The sequence below is a fragment of the Arachis ipaensis genome, chromosome B6, assembly GCF_059453495.1.
Source record: "Arachis ipaensis isolate K30076 ecotype BB chromosome B6, ASM5945349v1, whole genome shotgun sequence".
In the NCBI taxonomy this organism is placed as follows: domain Eukaryota; kingdom Viridiplantae; phylum Streptophyta; class Magnoliopsida; order Fabales; family Fabaceae; genus Arachis; species Arachis ipaensis.
Window position 1 is genome coordinate 19,344,201 of NC_142441.1, and position 11,920 is coordinate 19,356,120.

The following is an 11,920-nucleotide window of genomic DNA, read 5'->3' on the forward strand; positions in this document are numbered from 1 at the left end:
GGCTTCCCCCTCCATCAACTGCTCGAAATCACTCAGACACCCACTCACTGCATGACCGTCAACAGGGAGGCCAAACTGGTATGTCACATCCTGTAGGTTGATTGTGCATTCCCCGAACGGCATATGAAACGTATGGGTCTCAAGACGCCACCACTCTACGAATGTACTAATTAGCAGCTTGTCAAGCTTAAACCAATAATCATTCAACCTTGCAACATGCAGCAAATTTGCACGATCTAAGTAGCGCAGTATACGATCATGCAATACCATCTTCTATTGCCTATGAACGCTCCTAACGCATCGAGTTGGCTGGTAAAAACATAAATTTTAAACCCACAATTAAATATATATATATATATATATATATATACAAAAACAAAAAATATAAAAAGATTAACATCACAAGCATAACTTTATCACATGTCTAATATCAAAAACAAAAAATTGATTGTAAACAATTTTCCTCCAACATAAAAAAACTCGACGTCTAACATTTTGTGTACCAACTAAGACCCTATGAGATCACTATACCACACATCCTACAACATGTTGAGACCCAATGTTCTAACGTCTATATTCAAACTATATTTAACTCATCAACATACTAATGTAACTAAGAAAAGAACTATAACATCAACCAAGTCAACTAAATATGTGCTCCGATAACTAACCTCTTGGTCGATAAATCCGGTGATATGCGCAATGCCATTCAAGCGATACATATCTCCCTGGTTGGCGGCCATCCTTGCACACCTCGCCGCTCTTTGCCTTACTACGCCGGACAGTGGCTGCTCTGTCCTCCCCGCCACCACACCGCCGCCGGAGAATGCCCCAAACCTGAGCTCACTGCCACCCCTCCGCTGCTGGCTGTCTTCCTCACCCACCCTCTCTCCCAAAGCTTTCGGCAATGAAGCAAATGGAGACTGGTGGTCCACTTCATGAATTGCCGCAAGTTCTAAGGGGTCCAAACGAGCTTAAATCGTTGCAGCCTCCTTAGGATTAGCTCCTTGGTGCATTAATCATTGCAGGTTGTTCGGTGAACGTAAATCGTGCCAAGCTGAACGGGTTTCACTTTGCACGTAAATCGTGCCTCCCTGGTGGGTTTAAGCCTACTAACACGTGACTCACACTAGCCAGGGACAATTTATGTCCATACCTAACCCCCTGAGCCTTGGCACGATTTATGCTTCCTTCAAAAAGACCTTGCATGCATAAATCGTCCTAGTGTGGCAAGACTAACATATTATATAACCCCCAACCCCCTAAGACGATTTATATAATAGTAAAAATAGGGTAATCACGTTTCAGAATGTTATTTAGGGGAATCAAGTAATTTCTTCCTTCCTTTATTTTATTTAAGTAAAAAAGCTTTAAATTAATGATCAATATAAAATATATTTTAAAATAAAAATAATATATATTAAAATATATATAAATATATTAAAAATATTATATACATATTAAAATTAGTTATTATATTATTTATTATATATGTATAAAAATATTATATATACACTAAAAATTTATCACAAAATAAAAAATTATATATTTATGTATAAATATATATGTAATTTAATTTTTTTAAATGTGTATTCTACACTAATAACTATCTTAGTATACATTATGATTGATGTATATTTTACATTTATAGTTAATTTTGATGTACAGTTAACATAATTAACATATATTTATATATAATGTCACAATCCAAAATGAACCATGACTGGCGTTCAAGAAAATAGTCTCCTAGTAAGTCTAACAGATTGGAATATGTGATAAATAAGAAGGTTACAAGTATCTATCCTATATCTATCCTATTAATGATAAAGCTGACGTGACATATTTTTGAAAGTATTTCCTAATTTATTTCTTTTAACTCATTAAATATAATTCATTACGATGATTTAATTATATCAACTAAATGATTTTATTAGATATTTAAGTATCACACAATTTAATATTATGTATATCAATTAATTGAATATAATCGTTAGAGTATAATTAAGATCAATTAGCATTATTCAACATATCTGAATATTTATTATAGAATATTACGTCTTTATTATTTCAATTCTCTTATCACCTATAAATACCCTTCTATATTGTATCATTCTATACAACTTGAATACTCACAAACATTTTTTCTATTGCTCCCTCTCCCCTTTCTAACATAGTATCAGAGCCATGGTATTCTCTTGGAGGAGGATAAGTTGATTTTCTTCTGGTGAAATCACCATACTTTTCACACTTTTTTTCGTACCATTTTCCCTTCTCTTTTGTCAATGCTTTGATGCTTTTCTGACCTCACCGATTAGCTCATCCACTACTTACTTATTCTCATGAAAAAACCATATGTTTTTCGTCACCTTCCGATAGTTTGTCATCTTTTCGCACTTTGTCACTTTTCAACAGTTTTCCAGAAGTTCACTATCTTTTCAGCAGTTTTTCGACAGTTGGCCATTCTTGCGGCAGTTCCGTCTGCGTTCTCTTCTGGCAGTTTCGTCTGCGTTTCCTTCCGGTAGTTTCGTCTGCACTTCCTTCCGGCAGTTCCTTCTGTGTTTCCTTGTGGAAGTTTCGTCTGCATTTCTTTGTGGCAGTTCCGTTTGCGCTTCCTTCCGGCAGTTATGTTTGCACTTCTTTCCGATAGTTCTGTTTGCGCTTTCTTCAGTCAGTTCCGTCTGCACCCGTTCTATCAGTTTATGCATTTTTTTATTTAGTTGTTTCAAATAAGTTTCAAACTCAAGTTGTCACTTGAGTTTGAGGAGGGATGTTAGAGTATAATTAGAATCAATTAGACTAATTAGCATTATTTAACATATCTGAATATTTATTATAGGATATTACATCTTTATTATTTTGATTCTCTTAACACTTATAAATTCTCTTTTATATTGTATCATTCTACATAACTTGAATATATACAAACTTTTTCTCTACTGTTTTCTCTCTTACCTTTTCTAATAATAATAAATATAATTTAATTTAGTTAGAAATTCATTGTTTTACAGAATAACATTGTAAAAATAATTTTTTTATTACTTTGGATATTTTAACTTTTTTTCTGTTTACGTGTAATTTTGTTTTGTGTTAACTTTGTTTATTTAATGATGAAATATACTCATGTTAATTCTATCATATAATAGTTTGTTTTTTTCCTATGTATTTTGATTTGTATAGTTACTATTGATCTTGCTGTTTTTGTTTTCTTGAATTGTTCTTTATTTTTTTATGACTTGATAATTTAAATAAAAATATAAAGAAAAGAAAAAAAAAGATGACCAAAGGCGGAGAATAGAAGCCTAAAGCAGCAACATCATTTCTCAACATTATTATTATTAATACGAACTTTATTATTTCTTTTCTAACATTCTTTAATACGAGTTTCATTTCTTTTTCTTTATTATTATTAATGTTTTATTATTTTCTTCTCTAATTATAAATCTCTTTATAATAATTCTTTGATAGAATATTTTGTTAGTCTAATAGATTTTTTCTCCTATTTTTTGTCAAAATTAATTTATATTAGAAAAAAAAGAAGATACAAATTAAATTTTAAAACTCAAATTTAAATAAGATGTACAAAGGGTAACTATTGAATTTATTTTGTAGATTTAAACTCTTTGTATTATTGTCATTGAAAATTTTAAATACTATTATAAAATTTTAGATATTTTTTATCTTATTGTTCTTAAATTATACATTATACCGTGTATTTGAAGAGTTTCATCATTTTTGAAATAAGTGTGATATTATATAATTTTTTGGATACAAAGGGATAATGAAGTTGAAGTGAGTAACAAAATTGATTATATAATAAGCTACAAATTTTTAGAATTTTTAGCACAATTGACAAATTTTTAGTTTTAAAATAAATTTTTACTCTATTTTTTTGTCTTTTATTTTATTTTTTATAATTTTTCTTGATTTTTTTAATTAATTATGATTATAATAATTCATTATAAATTTGTATTTTGTAGAGAAAATTTATCAATCATAAAATACAGAAGATTTAACAAAAAAATTAAAAAATATTGATTAATCACAAAATAAAAAAATTTAAATTTACTTTAATTATATTGTAAAATACAAATTGGAGCTATTTAAAATTAATTTTTTACTATTAATGTTAACTTAAATTATAATAAAGTGAAAAGTAAAAATTATATATAATAATTAATGATAAAATATTAATGATATAAAGGCTAAAGCTATTTTCGCCTCTCTTTCCAACTACATTATTCAATGTTAAAATATCCAACCTCTCCTATTTTTGAGACAGTGTATCATTACTCCTCAAAGTCCTCTTCCACCTTTGCACGGTGCCTCTCTTTTCTGACTTTGGCATATGAAGGTTCCTTTTGAGCTAAGAAGTTTAAGGTATGCCCTCTCCTTTTGAAATTGTGATTGAAGTATATAGACAGATATATTTCAGCTCCTATCAAATATACATAAGAAACTTGACTTTTACTTATAATTTTGTACATAATATTTTTCTTGAATAAAATATTATATACATTTTCCTTCATACTACTTTTCTCATTTACATTTTCTATCACTGATGTTGGTCACTTCTTGATAATTTTGTAGGGCTACAGTAGAAATTGGCCATAATTTTTCTTTGTAAGGAGAAGTAGGGAACTCATCTTCATTATTTTCAGTATGTCTAATCATTAGGCGCTGGTCACTTCTTCTCCGCATCATTTTTCTTTGTATGTAGAAGCAAGTTACTCATCTTTATTATTTTAAGTTTCTTCAATATTGCAGGGGTTACACTATAAATTGTCCATTATTTTTCCTTTTATATAGAAGTAAGGTTGATCTCACTTTGAGTTTTACATTCATACTTTTGAGTTTTCCTAATCTAAAGGGATATTAAATGTTTAAATATATTGGTGGATACACAAGGATCTGTCAACCTTACTGATTTTGAACTGGCAAAGGTAAATATCTTGCTCAATTTATACATCAATGTAGAGTCGTTTGTTAGTTTCTCTGATATTTCAATTTTAGCTATGGATATCTAAATATTGCTCAACTGGTTAACATTTTAATTTTCTTATATTGCTTTATTATTTCAGGCAACCAAATTGAATGATGACATTAAATTATCCAAGGGGATTTGTTTTGCTGCCTTGCTTTCATATGCTTTGGCTTATTTTCATTAGGTGTTTTTGCTATTTGAAGCTCTGCTATTTTAGTTTTATATGTTGTTATCACAGTATTATGTTGTTGTTATTGGTGATTACATGTGATGTCTAATGCTTTTTTTTTATATCGTGCAGGAAGGTCAGGGTGTTGTCCCAATGGTTGCACCATGAGGTTGCTGTTTTGAAATTGAAAAAGGAGGTATTAACTGGCTTGGTTAAATTGTAACCTATGCTGCTGTTCGGTTTGGTGACTGATGAAGCTTGGTATGAAGAAGTTTTTTCATTCACTTTCTCTCTGGGTTAATTATTTATTATTTACATTATTTATTGTTCTGGAGTTTCATAGTTGCAATGGCAAGAAATAGCCATTTTATTTAGAGCTTACAAGGTGCTAGATTTACATATTTGTGTCATGCATTATATCCTTCAATAATTGTTTGCTTGCAATATGTTTCCTAAGCCGACTCACGAAACACTTGCATCAAAGCTTTATCAGAAAAAGGTACTCTTCAACTATCTTTTCAACAAATAATTATGACTTTCTTGATTTAGTTTGTAGTATTCTTTCATTTTGTTTCAAAATGTATTTCAACAATCAGTTTTGGTTTTCTGTTTGTAATAACATGTTGAAAGAAATGTTGATCATTTGATAGGAGACAACAAAAACAAGTTATTTTTCTGTTGGGTAAATATTGCTAAGTAGCAAGTGTGAAGGATAGTTAGTCTTATATTGAATGAGATAATGTATGAGAGACTGAGAGTTTATGAGATGAGAAATTCATCATATTACTGCCTTAAGCTTTTTAAGTTAGTGTGGTATATTCTCTCACTTGATTCCTATACAAGTGATTGACTATTTTTTTTTTGTATTGTAATATGATTGCAAAAATATTACTCTTTTATATATTTTTATTTTTTTTATACAAACAATAAATGTACTGTTTTGCTCCTCTCATAATCTCTGTCATGAGATGGATATATTTTTTTATTTGTTTTAATTTAAACATTTTTTCTGTGGCCATAGAAAAACAACTTGGTAACATTGATTATTGGAGTAAACCATGTTCTTCATGCTTTTGATCTATATTTATTTATATACAAAATGAGTATCATTGCAGCAAAATAAGTTTCAATATTTTCAAAGTAAACTCCAAGAAAATTGTGAAATTTAAGGATTTGAGAACGAATTGAAAGATGAAGGTGCAATTTTGATCAGCAAGGCACTGGAAGAGAGTCATGGCACTTGAAGTTGATTTCAGCACAAATTCAATTACTAGGTCCAGAATTTGAGTTTTGGCCGAACTAGTTGTGCAAAAACCTAGATTTAAGTTGCTAAACATTAATGCTAACTTCATATCTAATGAAGGGATAGAGAACTTGAAGGATATATTTAAAAATTCATTTGATATACCGGATATGTACTTTGGATGAGATCCTGAAGGAGAAGACATTGATAAGAATTCCTAAGAAGATGCTGACCCCAATGAACTGGAATCAAAATTCAAGGGCCTTGATATTTAGGAAGATTTATAGGATATAGGCATTTATCTTTTATATTAAATTGATTTGTAGTCATGATCTATTTATTTTAAAATTCTGAATTTCATATTTCCATGTCTCAAAATTTTTAAAGCTTTTGTCTGGCAAGACAAGAAATGGTATTAGCTTTAGAATTTTTTGGGCTCAATTATGCTTTTTTGTGGCTGTTCTTTATCTTTAATTGGTTGATCTATTCTCTTCCTTATATACTAATGTAATTGATGTATATGCAGATAATCTTAGAGCTATAGACTAGATAATTGCTATTTTGTTGGTGGCTTTGTTTAATAATCAAGTAGAATTTAAAATATCTAATATCTACTCCTTTGTTATCTTTTTTTTTTTTTTTAAATATCCTTCCCTTTGTTCTACATAACCATGGATTTGAATTTTTAAGGCCATGTAGTAAAAATGATTTCTCAAAGTATGCTAGACATTTCCTTTATGATGACTAATATGTTTGAGATTGTTTTGGTGTTATTCATTTTCATAGCAAAGAAATTGATTTTGTTGAGGGTGTAGATCATATATTTATAGATTTTTATGCGCATATTTTTGGGGTGGAGAAACGTGACTTTCTTCTCTTTTGCAATTCATTTTCTCCGATAAATGTTACACATTTTTTTTATGATTAAAAAGGAAAACAAAAAATATATAAATTACATAGGTACTACAAGTCTGTACTTTTTAAGACCTCTCTTTTCATTAATGAAAATAATAATTTATTTTGTTCTTAAAATATATTATGATAAATTCTATAGTACTTATAATTTGGTGCTTAACTTTTGTCTAATTTATTTTTCATGACAAATTTTAAATATTTAATAATTATTTATTTTTTTACTTTTAACGTTAAATATTAATTTTTAACTATTTTTAATAAGTTAGGCAAACACTTTTAATTAAATATTAATTTTAAAAACTTGCTATTTCATATTTTATATTTTATTCACAAATATCTAATACAAAAAGTAATTTATAAGAGTAATTTTTTTTCACTATTTCCTTTAGATATTGTATTATATGATTTTAAGAGTTTTGAATTAAATATAAATTACACATAAATAAAAATATAATTTTTTACGTTATTTGATGATTTTAAGATGTCAAATTATACATTTTAAAAAATTATAAAATAAGCCACGTAAGTCAAAGTAGACTATGATAAATTTCGTTTTGTCCATTGATTTATTTTTCTTATTGCTGTTGTCATGATCATCTTTGTTATTAATAAAGTTCTAATTCGTTTTTTTTTTTATGCTTCGAGTTTTTTGAGTTAAAATGATTTAGCCAATAATATCAATCAACAATGATACAGTTCGCTTATATATATTAGAAGAAAAAATTAAAAATAAATAAAATTTAAGGGTATTATACGTTTTTTTCTTTAAAGAAAAGGAGAAAACTATTAATAATATTAACATGTTATTTTTTACTCTTATGGTATATTATTAATAATTAAATATTCTAAAAAATAAATATCATTAGCGTTTACCGTAATTAATTAGTTTAGAGATAAAAATTTAAGAGTTTTATGTTGAGAACAAGAATTTGTTTTATTTTTTTATTACTTTATATATTTTTGGTCTTTTTTACTTTTATTATACTATTTTTTATTGTAATATATTTCTCACAAGTTATGATTTTAACTTTTAATTTTTTCTTAATCTTTTATTAGCATTTACAGTAGTTAATTTAGCAATTAAAATTTAAGAGTTCACCAATTGTCTAGCAAAAGTTTGCATCATTTTTTTTATTACTTCGTATATTATTTGTAGTCTTTTTCATACTCTTATACCACTTTTTACTATAAAGTGTTTTCTCAAGTTATAACTTTAATTTTTAGTTATTTTTAAATTCTTACTTAGCGCTTACAATAATTAGCTTAACAATAAAAACCTAAGAGTTCATTAATTGATCAACAAGGGTTTATTTCATTCTTATATTGCTTTGTATAGCAACTTATTAAGATATAAATATTTATTAAGGTATATAATTTATATATTAAGAAGCATTTCTCAAAAATATTTATTATGACACAATTATACGTATAATTTCATATTTAATTCTTCTACCATGAGAAGTTGAGAACTATACATTATTTTTTCAGTGATGTGAGATCATGAAGAGAAATTAATTCAACATTTTGCTACATTATTTAATTATTCTTCCACCAATTTGAAATTCCATTTCAAATACATTCTCATTCTCTTTCTCTCCTATTTTCTGAGTGGTTATAAATCTGAAGAGCGACCATTTCTTTGTGTTGTCCACTGCAGAAACAAAAAATTCACGACGAAGGATGCTTTGGAGTAACACTCCACACATAAGCATTTCACGTTCCTGTACATTTGTGCTGACTGTGGGAATGCCTTTAAGAGTGACGAATCAAGAACTCAGCATTCTTGTGAGGTATCATTTCTTTAGAGTTCTTTGGAGGTATGATTTCTTTTCCGTTCTAATTGGTTTTCCGTTGCAGTGTGATCACCGAGACCCCGGAAGGCGAATGGCCAAGATCGTTACCGCGGATGATGATCGTCTCGCTGCAATAATGCGAACTCGCATTTTGAACAACGACTATTTCGCTCTCCCTCCCTCGCAACAGTCCTCCACCTCCCCGTCCCTCGCCTCCACGCACCGCCTATATCCGCCGTGCACGTAGGGACGGAGCTTAGTTCAGACAAGGGAGGCCATGGCCCTCCAAACTTTTTATAAAAAAATTAGTAGTACTTTTTTAAAAGATAAAAAATAGTTCAATTGATTTAAATACTTTAGTATGACTTAAAGTATCCAATAAATTCAATAAGCAACACTCTTTCTATCTTTAAGTTTAAATATAAAAAATTAAATATTTTTTATTTATTTAATTTAATATTATTTTATATTTTACTGTTTATTTAATTTAATTTTTATATGATAAAAAATAATAGAATATTCAATAAGTATTAATATTATTGTATTTGTATAAATTGATAAAAAAAATTCAATAAATATTATAAATTTTAATATTTGTCCTTCTAACTTCTTCTTTACATATTTTACAGGGTATATATTCAAATTTTATATAAAATAATAATGAAAAATCAAAGAATTGATGCATTTTTTAAGAGGAAGGCTAATATTTAAGAAGGAGAACATATAACTTTTACAATATCAACACATGTAGATAGTTCTTCTACTTTGAATCACGAAAAAAAGTGAGATACAACCTTTAAAAGTTCAAAAAGTTACATCTGATGAGTTTGACCTTAATTTTTTGGAATGAGACCCTGAAAAACGGCTTTAAATTTGGCAATATCACCTAAACCAGAGAGATGAGATTAGACGAGCTTATCTTAAATGGGGTCCATATAAAAAATATCTTGACAATTATCCTCTGTTTGGCCCCCCCCCCAAAATTTTGTTTCAAGTTCCGCCACTGCGTGCACGACATCCTCCGATTTGACTCCATGCTCCCTGTCTCCCACCACATTGAACCAGTGCCGATCGCAGTCGCTCTCTCCACCTTCCTCTCCTCCGTGCTACCTCACAAAATCCATCTCAAATTTCTCGATCTCGAAGATTCAGCTACTGTTCTGTCTCCACCTCGAGATTGAGATCGCTCCTTGTCATTCAGCTGCGGAAGCTATGAGAATCGGAATCCCCAGGTGAGTTGAGCCTCTCTGAAACTTAGAAGCTTGTTTATATTTTGATGAGCAATAGTGAATCATCTTGCGCCTTGTGTGGCTTATATCATTGGTGCCATAGTTTTTTCTCTCAAACTATATCTATGTGCAATTCTAAGTGATTGTGCTTTTTGAATGATTTGATTCAGCAAGAAGCTGAGGCGTCATTGATGGACACCAGAGCTGTAGAAATTTTTGCTCCAAAGTTGATACTGAATTTCCTAAGGTAGCTATGTAATTCTTGTTATGGCTAAAGTCTTAGGGTTATTTATTGTTCACAGGAGACCAAAAGAATTGATTGTAGTGATAAGGGCGCACCTGAGCTAGATGCACTATTGGTGAGAGATGTTTATTTTTAATATTTGTTGTTGTAACTTCTTATGAATTTCGGATTACATAATTATTTTGAAACCCCTAAAAATTGCCTGGTAACAACACTACGTGCAATACACTTACATAATTATTTTGTATTTTGAATTGTGAACATCTTCATGAAATTAAACAAGTTTGTAAGTTGTGTTTTGGAATATTTACGTTATTTTCTTTTTGTAAGCTTGATTTTACTGTACATACTCAGTTAAATTAAATAATATCCGATTCGTTTGGGTAAAAGTATTACCTCATTTGGTATGATTTTTATAGCACAACAGAAGCTTATAGTCCAATCTACCCGTTTAACAGGCCATAGACATTTAGGGAAAATGACATTCATTAGCAAAGACTTTAACTGTTCATATCCAAATCTTTGAAATTCATGGAGAATAACTTGTTCTGTTTTTCTGAACAGAAAATGTTCAAGCTTGAGCCATCAATGCAGTTTCCTTACGAGGCTCTGGAAGCAATACCTCGTGTTGAAAATGCTATTTCAGAGTATCTGAAAGTGGAGGATGCATGTGTAACGAACAAAGGAGTAGTAGCAAAAAGGGAAAACAATATAGTGGGGGCAAAATGACCATAAAAGGGCAGAGTTAGTTAGAGAAAGTGGACACGTGAAGCATGATTCGAATGTATAGGGTGTGAGATGCAGTAGCAGAAGACGCACTATTAATAGGAAATGGGAGAATCATGGGCGGTAGATGATTGTGGTATTTGCCTCTCTCCTTTCTGAATTCTCGTCTCTCTTTTCTACCTTCTTTCCCTCTTATAGTCTCTCCTCTCTTCTTCTCGCAGGTTCTAGCAGGGCATCATGGTTGCTACCCCTTTTTATTTGCCTCAATAATTCCATTGTTATAGCTTCATAATAACTATCTTACTCTCTTCCCTCTCTTGCTTATATTCTGTCACTCAATCCCTTCACTTATTAATACAATTTCACTACAATTTTGAGGCATTTACCACTATTTATTGTCTATTGCATTTTGTTATAATTTCTACACCCTTCCATTTGGTGCTTTCATTGGCCATGGCAGAAAACACTCACATGAAGACGATGGAAGCTGAATTGAAGCGTTTGTCTCAAATGATAGAAACTGTGGCTGAGAAAAACAGAGCAGAATGTGCTCGAGCGCAAGAGGCGACGAATCTGAAATTCGAGGCAATTTAGTCGTCCCTCACTTAGCTACTTTCTGA

At 29.9% G+C, this 11,920-nt stretch overlaps 1 long non-coding RNA gene across 3 annotated transcripts; it reads left to right on the forward strand.

Annotated features, from left to right (window-relative positions):
• Positions 1-4,247: 4,247 nt before the first annotated feature.
• LOC148554792 (uncharacterized) lies at positions 4,248-6,081 on the forward strand. Of its 3 annotated transcripts, none has more exons than XR_015886019.1 (4): positions 4,248-4,377; positions 4,588-4,709; positions 5,079-5,165; positions 5,283-6,081. It is a non-coding gene; the product is annotated as an uncharacterized LOC148554792 (long non-coding RNA). The 3 variants fall into 3 exon arrangements; XR_015886020.1 differs by lacking the exon at positions 4,248-4,377 and adding an exon at positions 4,868-4,940 and having other exon boundaries at positions 4,600-4,709; positions 5,283-5,419; XR_015886018.1 differs by lacking the exons at positions 4,248-4,377; positions 4,588-4,709 and adding an exon at positions 4,802-4,940 and having other exon boundaries at positions 5,283-5,419.
• Positions 6,082-11,920: the final 5,839 nt, after the last annotated feature.